The sequence below is a fragment of the Chiloscyllium punctatum genome, chromosome 19 (assembly GCF_047496795.1).
Source record: "Chiloscyllium punctatum isolate Juve2018m chromosome 19, sChiPun1.3, whole genome shotgun sequence".
Taxonomy (NCBI): Eukaryota; Metazoa; Chordata; class Chondrichthyes; order Orectolobiformes; family Hemiscylliidae; genus Chiloscyllium; species Chiloscyllium punctatum.
In genome coordinates, this window is record NC_092757.1 from 88,126,148 (window position 1) to 88,138,413 (window position 12,266).

Genomic DNA, 12,266 nt, shown 5'->3' on the forward strand with positions numbered 1-12,266 from the left:
AGACATTTCATTTTTAGGTGCCACGTGTCAGGCAGTTGGCAGAGGGCCAATACACTGATTTCAGAATTGGGTGGAGATTTGCACTTGTCTCTCATTGAACCCAGGGATGCTGCGCAGTAACGGATGGTAAATCCTCAGGAGTTACACGGGAAAAAACAACTTATTTTATTGCAAAAAAAAACAATCCTCCTGTTAGTCATCTTCCTCCGCTATCAGCACCTGTCATCTGCTGCTTATGGCTGTAAAAGCAGCTGCTTTTTGTGTGAGATCAGCGACTGAACATTCGTTGCTGAATGTTAAAATAATCATCCTGTGAATCCGGTTGTAAAATAAATTGATGCAGAACCTGAACTGTTAACTTTGGCAGAATTTGAGATGTAATTAATTCTAAATTAAATCCGGTCACAGAATGAGCATGTCACGCATGTTTGGGGATATTTTGCTCAGATGAAATTACGTGTTAAATTTTGCAAACATTACTTGACAGTATCCTGGAGGAGAGAATTGGATGCGCTGATGCAGAATCCACCCTTACAGTCCCCCTCCTGATAATTTAAAGTTGTTCTGCTAACAGAAACTTGAATTAAATTACTCCAAAAGTTCATTTGAGCTGCTAAAATAAAAGCAGTATATTAGCTTGAAAACTTTTTTTAATTATCAGATAATACTAATTAAACAGCTACAAATTAGGGATAGAATGTTTTTCTTTTTAGGTTTTAAATAAATTCAACATGGTACGATGCAATGCTGACTCTCCTCCCCTTCTCTTGCTTCACCAGTACCCTCATTGCCTGAGGGTTGCTAATTATGGCATTTGCCATGGTTTCACTCTGGGGCAAGGGAAGAGAGCAGCTCCCAGAACTAGCCCACCTAGTACAGGATATGAATGTAGTTTCCTGGTGTTAATCTGTACCACACTTTAGTCAACAGAATTAACGAGCCCCTGAGCCCTTCCCCAACACCGAATTCATAATACAAAGAGGGAGAAGATGCATGTTTAAAAATAGAATTTGACATAAAGTTTTTTACTTCCCTTCTTCCTGAAAGGTCCCTATCTCTCACTGTTTCTCCCCACTTTGCTGCTTGAGTTACAGTTTTCCTGTTGTTTACACAGTACCTGGGACATTCCTCAGAGTCAGGAGGTTTTGGGTTCAAGTCACAGTCCAGAGGAAATTTTCAGCTGACTGTTCAGGATTGATGAATGTCCTGCATTCAGATGAGTTGTTAAACCAAGTCCTCAAGTGGATATCAAAGATCATATGTGTCACCATCTGAAGATAAAGGGTGTTTATCCTTCAATCAATGTCATACAACCGATTAATTGGTCGTTAGCACATTCTGTTTGCGGGACCTTGCTGTGCACAAATTGCATGCTGCCTTTACTCCATTACGATAATTACGCTTCATTTGGCTGTCATTGGGATGTCCAGAGGTCACAAAAAGCACATTGTCAAGTGAATGCAAGCATTTCTCTCCTATACAGAGCCATCGGATGAATACACAGTCCCGTCTTATTCCAGCACTAAGTGCAATTCATTGCAGCAGTACTCGAACTTTGCTGTCCTCCCCTCTCCCTCAGCACTGTAAGCTGCTGTCAAGCCCATCTAACCTTGATTAGGATGCAAACACCTGGCAACTGGTCTGAAAATCATTTGGATTAACTGATTATCTGAGAGATCTCCTTGAAATGTGAGTGCTTATAATAATACATTCTTAGGTTTCTCTGTTGGCAGAAACTAATACCCACTTTGTCCAAAATCTCCAATTAGACTTTTGATGCTGTACAGTGAGTTCATAAATAATAATCTCCCAATCACAAATATAGTAAATAGCTTCTGAACACTGTAAAGGATCTTGGCTGTTGACAAGTTCTTGGAGCATAAGAGGAGCTAACTATACATGGTCGGTATTTCTCTGCTCCCATATTTAATTCATTAGTCACCTACTAACCAGGTAACAGATGTTCTGTGTGGACTTTTCTCTCCAGTGATCAGGAATGGGGATATTTTGTCATCCAGGAGATGGCATTAAAATGGAGTGCAGCCACCGTCCTATCCATAGTGCTGCTAGAGCATGACTTCACCCTGTTCCTTTTGACACGCTGTTGCTAGGAAACTGCTTCAAAGCAGTTCAGCTGAATGCACTTCTGTCACAGAAACAAAACCCAAGTATTTTACTGCTGCCTGTTGGGGAGGGGATGGGAGTGTGTCCTTCACCCTTCCAGGATTTTCATTGGAGGGGGGAAGAGAGTTTTTTAAAAATCTTGAAATACATGCACAATTCTATGATTTTTCCACCTTATTAATCCGCAAACCCCAATGTTCATATCCAGACTCACACCTAGCCTGGTTCACCCTTCAGTCACTGTACTCACTTGATGTGGATTGGCTCCTGTTTTTGTAATGCTTCAAATTTAAAATTGCTCATCCTTGAATGACCTTGTCCATTCCTTACCCCTGTAATCTCCTCTGACTCCAGAACTCCAACCCAATCTGTTTGCACTTTCCAGATTGTGGATTGATATTAAATTTTGTTCCATAATTACTTATGGAAAACATGTTGAGACGTTATATTAAAGGTGCTTTATGTTATTGAATTGTTGCTGTGCAGAATTAGATCGTTTGGCCCATCATACCTGCAATGGCTCTCTAGAGAGCAGTGCACCTTGTGCCATTCCCTCACCTTTTCCCCTGTAACTCGATGCATTTGTTCTTATCAGATAAGACTGTAATTTCCTTTGATTAAACCTGCTTTCGCTATGCTGTCAGGCAAAGCATTTCAGACCCTAATGACTGGCTGCATGGGAAAGGTTTTTTACTTTGTTCAATTGACAGGTCCTTCTGACCTGCTTTGAAAACTATCTCACCATCCCACATACTTTGCCCTCCAAGGAAGAGTTTCTGCTCACTCCTTGAGGGAGGTGAGTACTGGGGAATGAAGCATTTTTCCACTTTCGATATCCTGTGTTAACATAAATGCACCAATTCGGGTGGAGAACACTCGGATTTTTAAAAATACTGTGGATACAGATCCAAAGAAGAGTTGTATTGGATTCAAAATGTTATATCTGTTTTTCTGTCTCCACAGATGCTGCAGATCTGCTGAGTTTCCCCAGCACTTTGTTTTTATTTCACGTAGATAACAGTTTGACACAGTGTAAAGGTACTTAAATTCTACATTAATAGCGCATATTGGGCCCAATCTCAGAGTATGTAATAGTGCAGCAATATAGTAATTATTTAAATTTCTCATACCGACCATTCCATACCTATCTGAGTGCTTCAAGTTGATGGCTCACTGTAGCTGCATGCTCACCAGAACCTGGATAAACAAACATATTACCCACAGATACAAATGAGACTTCTATCCCAGCTTTTGAACTTTGCCTGGAACAGGAATGCTAATGTCCAGCTTGCACTAAGAAAGGAGGTGAGTTTGGGTAGATTTTTGAAAGTGGGAAGAAAGATGAGTTCAGAGGAAGAATAGCTAAATGCTGTACTTTTATTACAGTGGATGGTCTAATTGGGTCTACATTAGAAGCTCAAGGAAACATTTCCCATGTTATTTACAATATTTACCAGTAACTTGGGTGAAGGAAATACCAAGTTTGTAGATGACACAAAAATACATGGGTAGGCAAGTTGTGAGGATGAAACAAAGTCTGCAGAGGGGTATAAACAGATTAAGTGAGTGGGCAAAATCTTGGCAGATGGAATATAATGTGGGAAAATATTAAGTAATGTACTTTAGCAGGAAGAATAGAGAAGCTGATTGTTATTTAAGTGGAGAAATACTGAAGGAAGCTACGGAGAAGAGAGACATCTGAGAGTCCTTGTGCATCAATCTCAAAAAGTTAGCATATAAATTCACCAGGTAATAACGATGGCAAATGGAATGTTGGCCTTTATTTCAAAGGAAATGGAGTATAAAAATAGGGGGTGGGGGGGAAGGGAATGTCTTGCTAAAATTACACAAGGCACTAGTCAGATCATAGCTGGAATACTGTGAACAGTTTGGTCTCCTCACCTAAGGAAAGATATACTGACATTGGAAGCATCCAGACAATGTTAACTAGATTGATCCCAGGCTGGAGAGGTTTTCTTATGAAGAGAGGTGGAGTAGGTTAGCCATGCACTCATTGAAGTTTAGAGGAATGAGAGGTGACTTTATTGAAACATAAGATTCTTAGGAGGCTTGACAGAGTTGATGCTGAAAGATAATTCTCCTTGCGGGGGACTCGAGAACCAGAGGGCATAATCTCTGAGCAAGGAGTTACCCATTTAAGATGGATATGGAAGAATTTCTTTGAGGCAAGTGAATCTGTGGAATTCTTTACTGGCTAAAGTATATTTAAAGCTGAGACAGATTTTTAATCAGAGAAGATGTGAGGAAAAGGCAGGAAAGTTGAGTTGAGGATTATCAGATCAGACATTGAACAGCAGAACAGAGTTGGCTCAAGAGACCGACTATTGCTTCTATTCTCATGGTGTTATGCTGGGTCGATGGGTGGAAGAACGTCTAAGGGGAAGGGTGGAATGAATGAAGTGATTTGAAAATCAGAATTGCAAAGCTGATAAATAGATCTGGAGAGTTGAGAAAAGAGTGGGATTTTGATGGGACACAGGCCTTTGAGATCTGAATCAGTTGTAGGTTATATGAATTTACCAGTACAAGTATTGGAAAGGTTCAGGTTTAAGGTGATGAAACCATCAATGTGGTGTTCCATAATATAGGAGTTTAGGTTAGTGACTGAACCACTGATGGATGGACGTGATCTTGATGATGGACGTGTTATCTTTGATTCTCATGTCAGACTCTGAAGGTTGTGGGGCTTAAATCCCACTCTGAACATTTGAGCAGAAAACCCTGTTAAGTTTTAAGACAGTGCTGCACTTTAAGAAGCTGTCTTGGAGATGAGAAATTAAACTGACATCCCACCTACCTTCTGAGGTGAACACAAAACATCCCATGGTCATTATTTGAAGAAGAGCTGGAGGTTTATCTCTCAGCCACTTTCACTAAATCAGATTATCTTATCAGATCAAGCCATAATCAATTACCATTAAACCAGACAATAACTCTGGTTGAATGAAGAGTGCAGGAGGGTGTGCCAGGAGCAGCACCCATCATACCTTAAAATAAAATGGCAGCTTGGTGAAGCTACCAAGCAGAACTCAGCTGTGTGTCAAACAGCAGAAGCAGCAAGTGATAGACAGAGCTAAGTGATCCCACAAACAACATATCCAATCTAAGCTCTGTAGTCCTCCCACATCCAGTTGCAAATGGTGGTGGACATCTAAACAACTCGCTGAAGGAGGCGGCTTCACAAATATCCCATCCTCAATAATAGAAGAGCCCAACACATCAGTGCAAAGATAAGGCTGAAGCATTCACAGCACTCTTCAGCTAGAAATGCTGAGTGGGCAATCCATTTTTGCCTCCTCCCAGTGGTCCCCAGCATTACAGGTACCAGTCTTCAACCAATTCAGTCCACTCCACGTGATATCAAGAAATAGTGGAAGCTCTGGACACTATCTATGGGTCCTGACAACATCCTGGCAATAGGACTGAAGACTTATGCTGTAGAACTTGCTGCACTCCTAGCCAAACTGTTTCATTACATCTATAACACTGGCATTTACCTGACAATGTGACTCACCTCCTGATTCCCCAAAGTTTGTCCACCATCACTGGTTAGGAGTGTGTTGGAATGCCTCCCAATTGTCTGGAGGAGTGAAGCTTCAAGAACACTCAAGAAGCTTGACACCATCCAGAACAAAATGGCTCAACTGGCATCATATCCATAAACAACTGTTCTTGCTACCATGGATGCTCAGGAGCAGCAGTGTGTACTACCTACAAGATGCACTGCAGAAATTCACCAAAGATCCTTATCAGATCAAGCCATCATCAATTACCATTAAACCAGACAACAACTCTGGTTGAATGAAGAGTGCAGGAGGGTGTGCCAGGAGCAGCACCCATCATACCTTAAAATAAAATGGCAGCTTGGTGAAGCTACCAAGCAGAACTCAGCTGTGTGTCAAACAGCAGAAGCAGCAAGTGATAGACAGAGCTAAGTGATCCCACAAACACCTTCCAAACCCATAACCACGTAAGTTCATCCTTTTCTTACGTGGGTTCTGAAGCTACTCAGCAGTTTTTGATGGTTTCAGTCCAAACAAGTAGCTGAAGAGGGAAACAGAATCAGCATCTAAGATGTGATATTATATTGTAATTTTATTACCTTTATCATTAATAAGTCCAAAGGCCTGACTACTTTGTGTGATAATGTGCAATATTTTATACTAATTAACCTCAACATTGTAGTTGAGTTAATTAGAAAATAGATTCTCCAGAAGTATAATTCAGATAATCTATTTTCGTACACAAGTTGTCGTATATACATGAAGATGATTTGAAATAAATTAAGCTAATTAGATGCTATGAAAATTGCTTTCAATGTTCATTGTTTATAAATTATTTAACTGCTTGTCCAACATTTAATCTTAGATGAGCAAAATTTCTTCCAACTCAGTCATGTATTGGAAAGTTCAAACCTATTCTCTTCAGTCTCTTTTGCAAAATCTATGCTTGAGCCACATCATTCCTCTTCCTGGCTACTGTCTGAAACCAAACCAGAATATTCACAATCTTGGGTGTTGAATTTGACCCCCTAAGATGAGGTTGCTATAAGGGATTGCCATCACTAGGACTGTCATTTGTACTGCATCCCCATAGTTTCTAAATAGCTGAATTCATCATCCGTGCCTTTCCTTGTAGACTTGACTGTTCCAACCGGCCTCTCAACTTCCATAAACTTAAAGCTAATTGTAAATTTGTTACCTGTATTCTACTTACCCATCACCCCAATGCACTCTGATTTATTGGTTCCCAGTTAAGCAACACCTCAATTTTAAATTCTCATTCTATGATCAAATCCTTCTATGGCTTTTCCTACCCTCCCTATTTGCAATTTTATAAATATCTGTTCTCCAATTCTGCCCTCTTGTGTATCACTGATTTTAATTGCTTCATTATTGTATGCTGTCACATTACCTGCTGTGGAATTCACTCCCTAAACCTCTTCAGTTTTCAGTGTTTCCTTCTTCCTTTAAGATGCTCCTCAAAATCTTTGTCTTTGTTCGAGCTTTTACTGATATCCCCAAATATCGTCTTAAGTGGCAGAATGTGAAGTTCTGTTTGAAAACGCTCCAGTTCTGTGCTTTGTAGGTGTTATGCTATTTTAAAGTTGCTGTATAAATGTAACATTGTTGGTTGCGTTTTTTGACTTCATACAGCCAGATGTTTGCAGTTTAATTGGAACACATTACTTCCTTTTATACTTTATATTAACAATATTAAAAAGCCAGGTTTATGCAAAATTGGAAACTTGGCTTCCACACATGTAGCCTTGATAATAACTTAACTTGAGCTATTCTGATACACTTCTCGAACACTAAATGTTCAGGAAAGAGAAGTTGTACTGAGCACTGAAATCAGGAAGTGTCAGTGTGACAGCTATTGTTGAACACAGAGTGAGCCCTATAAACAACAGTGAAATTAATGATTGGTAAAATAGTTTCTGGTGCTATTAATTGGGGCAATGTTTAAAGAGGAAAGTTTCCCATAAAATTGCACTTTGTTTAGTCTGTCTGATTGTTCAGATAGAGCCTCAGTTTAATATCTCATCAAAACCACATCTTACAATAATGAGACAGTGCTTCAGTTCATACTGTCAACTGTGGATCAGTTGAGGGGAGATCATTGTGTTGTGGTGAATCCACTGAACCAGTAATGCAGAGGCCAGTCTAATACTCATTCAAATTCAGTTAAGAACTATATAGAGTCACAGAGATGTACAGCACAAAAACAGTCTGGGGTTGAGAACTAGTTTCATTGACATTGACCATGATGGTCATCAATTGAAATAAAACCTCATTTGGTTCACTGATACCCTTTGTCTTTACCTGGTCTGGCCGACATGTGACTTCAGAGTCACAGCAATGACTCTTAAATCTAAAATCTCCTCTGAAATGGGACTGCAAGCTGTTCAATTGAAGGGAAGTTAGGAATGGGGCAATAAATGCTGGCCATGTCAGTGATACCCACTTCCATCAAAGAATAGAGAAAAATATTGGTACCATCCTCACCTCTGAGGATTAATTTCCCTTTCTAGAGACCTGAACACAGTTCACACTCCATTCCTGAAGGCATGCTGCATTGTCAGAGGTACTGCATTTCAGATGTGTTGGCAAACCCAGGAACTGTGTGCCCCTCTCAGTTAGATGTAAAACATCCCATGTTGTTAATTGAAGAAAAAGAAGTTATTCCTGTTTTCCTGAGCCAATAAGCACCTATGAACCAACATCACAGAAATGGATTCCCCAGTTGTGAGCCCATTGCTGTTTATAGACAATGTGCAGCTTGCTGCATCACTTACATGACGAGTACATTTCAAAAAAATACTTAATTGGATATAAAGAAATTTGGGATTCCAGAGATCGCCAAGAATGTTTCATTCTTGGGTAGGCTATATACTTAAGTCCAGGAATCTAATTTGAATTCAGAGCTAAGAGTTCTATCAACAAGAGTCCTAACCCATATGGAGACTAGGAAGAATCTAAAGAATTTAAAGCAAAAACAAAAACCCTGAACTAAAACTAAAACCGAAATGTGAAAATCTGAAGTAAAATCAAACTGTTGGAGAAATTCAGTAGGTCTGGCAATATCTGTGAAGATTAGATTCCCTCTAGGGTGGAAACAGGCCCTTCAGCCCAACAAGTTCAAACCGACAATCTGAAGAGTAACCCACCCAGACCCATTCATTTAGCGTAGCCAATTCACCTAACCCGCACATCTTTTTGAATAATGGGAGGAAACCCACGCAGACCCAGGGAGAACTTGCAAACTCCACACAATCGACGGAGGCAGGGATCGAACCTCGTCCCTGGCGCTGTAAGGCAGCAGTGCTAACCCGTGCCGTCCCAAGGAGTTAATATTTCGAGCCTGATAATGACTACATCAGAACCCATATTCTGAAGCTTATTAATAGAGTAAATTAAAACTATTTCGGATTTCCAGCATTGTTGTAGCTTGCTTTTATTACAAAGCTAATAAAATTGATTTACAGTCGAACAAAAAAAATGGAAAAACTCAGCAGCATCTGTGGCGGGGAAAAGACAAAACTTAACACTTTGAGCCCAGTAGGACTCTCCTTTAGACAGTACATTTAGATCGGCTCAGGCTTGAAGGGCCTGTTCCTGGGCTGTAAATTTTCTTTGTTCATGATGGGGAAAAAAGTACATCACTCTCTTTGTAAATTAAGTCTTTGCAAAGTTTGGTTCCTCAAAGTCTCGTTGTAACTTTCACCAACTGGGCTGCACGAACTTCGTTGCTCAGGACTTTCTCCTTTCTGCCCGGAGTCGAAGACACATCGATTATAGTAGCTATGGGAACAGGCTTTAAATTATCGCGATAACTCCTCCGAGTAGGCGGTGCCCAGTAGAGGGTAGTTGCGAGACAGCCTGAGCCATCCACGTTATGATTGGCCAACTCGAAAGAGCAAGCATGGTGGTTGGTTAGGCCGTGTTCAAGCTGCCCCCACGCGGTGTGACGTCTAGCAGGCGGGGCCAGATCTTTGGGGGCGGTGGCGAGCCAGCCTCTTCCTGATTGGCTGCCTCGTCTCCCCGGGTGACCAAACGGTCGCCTGCGCTTTTTGAAGAGGCGCGGGGTTGGGGAGGTATTAAAAAAAATACATTACGAGAGGCGCAAAAAAGAAGTAAAACAGCGATCGGTGAACGAGTAATCCGGTTCAGAGTGAGGGGAGAAAAGTAGTGTGACAGAGCTAGAGAAAAAAAAAACCCAAAAAACGTTGAAGGGAGGGGGGGGGAACCGGATCTGCCGTCAGATGCACCGACGCCGGTCAGTGGTTTCTGCAACCGCTTTAGGCCTCAGGCTGAGGCCTACGCACATCCTCCTACACTCACACACAAACCCCAGGGATAACATTACAGTTCACAGGAGCAATAAAATTCTCTGTGACGCTGAGCGAGGGGCAGCAGCATCATTATTACCCTGGATTGGACGACTACCTGTGAGTTGAACTGCATGTTTAATTGTTTTATACAATTGTGGTGTGGCCGAGGAATGTGGAATTCCAGCCTTTTCTTCCAGTGTAGATCAGTTTCAAAGTCAATAATCGGTTTTCCTTGCTTGTGCACTGGGGCAGACTCTCCCACATAGGAAAGATTGTGTTGCTAAAACAGAAGAAAGAGCATTGTGTTGTGCTTAGTGCCTACCCAGCTCCTATTCTCTGCATCCAGGCTAGCATTAATTCGGGAATTAGTGATAAATCCCCAGTGCACCCAATATGGTGTGATGTGCCGAGGAAATCTGCAGGCACATGAATAAGCACGGAATTGTATAGTATTTTTCTGCCAACTCTGTAAAGGCGCCTCTATCTGCTCTTTTACAACAGCCCTGTAATTCTCGTTTTTGAGTATATAAACCATTTCCTTTTGAAAGCTGTAATTGAATTTCCTGATACCATCAATTCCAATGTTGCATTTCAGATTGGTTTAATGTACCGTGTCACTGTTCCTTTCCTCCCTTTTCATTTTCATTGACTAGTTATCTTAAACTTTATAGTCTGATAATGTAAATAAAATGAAAGAACATAGAATGTAGAAAAGTACAGCACAGAACAGGCCCTTTGGCCCATGACGTTTGTGCTGAGCACTAATCCCAATGTAAAATAAAATAACTTAACCTACGCATCCTTCATAGATTAGATTAGATTCCCTGCAGTGTGGAAACAGGCCCTTCGTCCCAACAAGTCCACACCAACCCTCAAGAGCAACCCACCCAGACCTATTCCCCTACATTTACCCCTGACTAATGCACCTAACACTATGGGCAATTTAGCATGGCCAATTCACCTGGCCTGCACATCTTTGGATTGTGGGAGGAAACCGGAGCACCCGGAGGAAACCCACGCAGACATCGGTAGAATGTGCAAACTCCACACAGACAGGCGGGAATCGAACCCAGGACCCTGGTGCTGTGAGGCAGCAGTGCTAACCACTGAGCACCGCGCTGCCCTCAATTCCTAGCTTTGAAAGCTTCCATCAAATCTCTCCTTAACCTCTGTTCTAATGTTGAGAGCAGATTTTCTGGATTCTAATAAATGTCTTCATTTTCTCTAAGACCTTGGCATCCTACTTCTGGGTGTGCAGTTCAGAATCTGATATTTTGGCTGAAGCTTAACTTGTGACTTATAAAACGTTAGTATATTTTTCATCATTTATTGTCTTGATGCCTAAGGCAGCATTTATTGCCCATCCTTAATTATCCTAGAGAGGATGGTGGTGATTTGCTTTCTTGAAACACTGTAGTTCTTGGGATGGAGCGACATCCATAGAAAAGGAATTCTAGGATATGGACTCTGAAACGTTTTAAAAATGAACGATATAGTTGCAGTTCAGGATAAGGCTGACTTGAAGTAGTAGTGTTCCCATGCATATGTTGCTTTTGTCCTTTTTGTTTAGGAAGAGGTCGTGAGTTTGGAAGGTGCTTTCAGAGGAGCCCTGGTGGGCTAATGCTTTGGATCTTTGTTGCACACTGTGCAACTGTGATTGAGGGAGTAAATGTTGGAGCTTCCAGGCAACTGAGTTGCTTTGTTCAGGATGGTGTCAAGCTTCTTGTATTGTTGGAATTGTACCTATTCAGGCAAGTGGAGGAGATTCCATCAGACTCTTGACTGGTGTGCTTTGATGAGTTTGATTAATTACTGTCTAAACTTCTAACTTTTTTCCTGTGCAGTTTCTGGTCTATGGTAGCCCCTCCCCTCGGATGTTGATATTGGTGGACTTGGAGATTTTAAGGCCATTGACTGTCAAGGAGTGATGGTTAGGTCCTCTTTTGTTGGCACATATGGTGGTGGTCATTGTTTGGCATTTACCACCCCAAAGCTGGATGTTTTCCCATCTTTTTGTGGCAGACTCTAGACTGCTTCAGTATTTGAGTAGTAAATAGTGCTGACCATTGTGCAGTTATCAGTGAACATCTTTTTGGAACAGTTTGTGGTGGACCCAGAACAGGCAATGCTGTATTTAGTGTTGTGCAGTGAGGCAGACTTGAAAGGGGAGCTTAAGGTGAAGGAACCCTTTCGAGACAGTGGCTATAATATGATAGAATTTATTGTGTAATTTGAAAGGGAGAAGGTGGAATCAGATGTAACGTTAGTACAGTTGAATAAAAGTAAC

The 12,266-nt window shown here is 41.2% G+C and overlaps 1 protein-coding gene across 4 annotated transcripts in view; it reads left to right on the forward strand.

Moving 5' to 3' along the window:
* Positions 1-9,687: 9,687 nt before the first annotated feature.
* The window catches only part of trim37 (tripartite motif containing 37), a 97,398-nt gene continuing 94,819 nt past the window's right edge, over positions 9,688-12,266 (forward strand). For all 4 annotated transcript variants that reach the window (XM_072589989.1, XM_072589990.1, XM_072589992.1 and 1 more), the window contains exon 1: positions 9,688-10,096. The gene's annotated coding sequence lies outside the window, so the exon portion shown is untranslated. The remainder of the gene's footprint in view (positions 10,097-12,266) is intronic.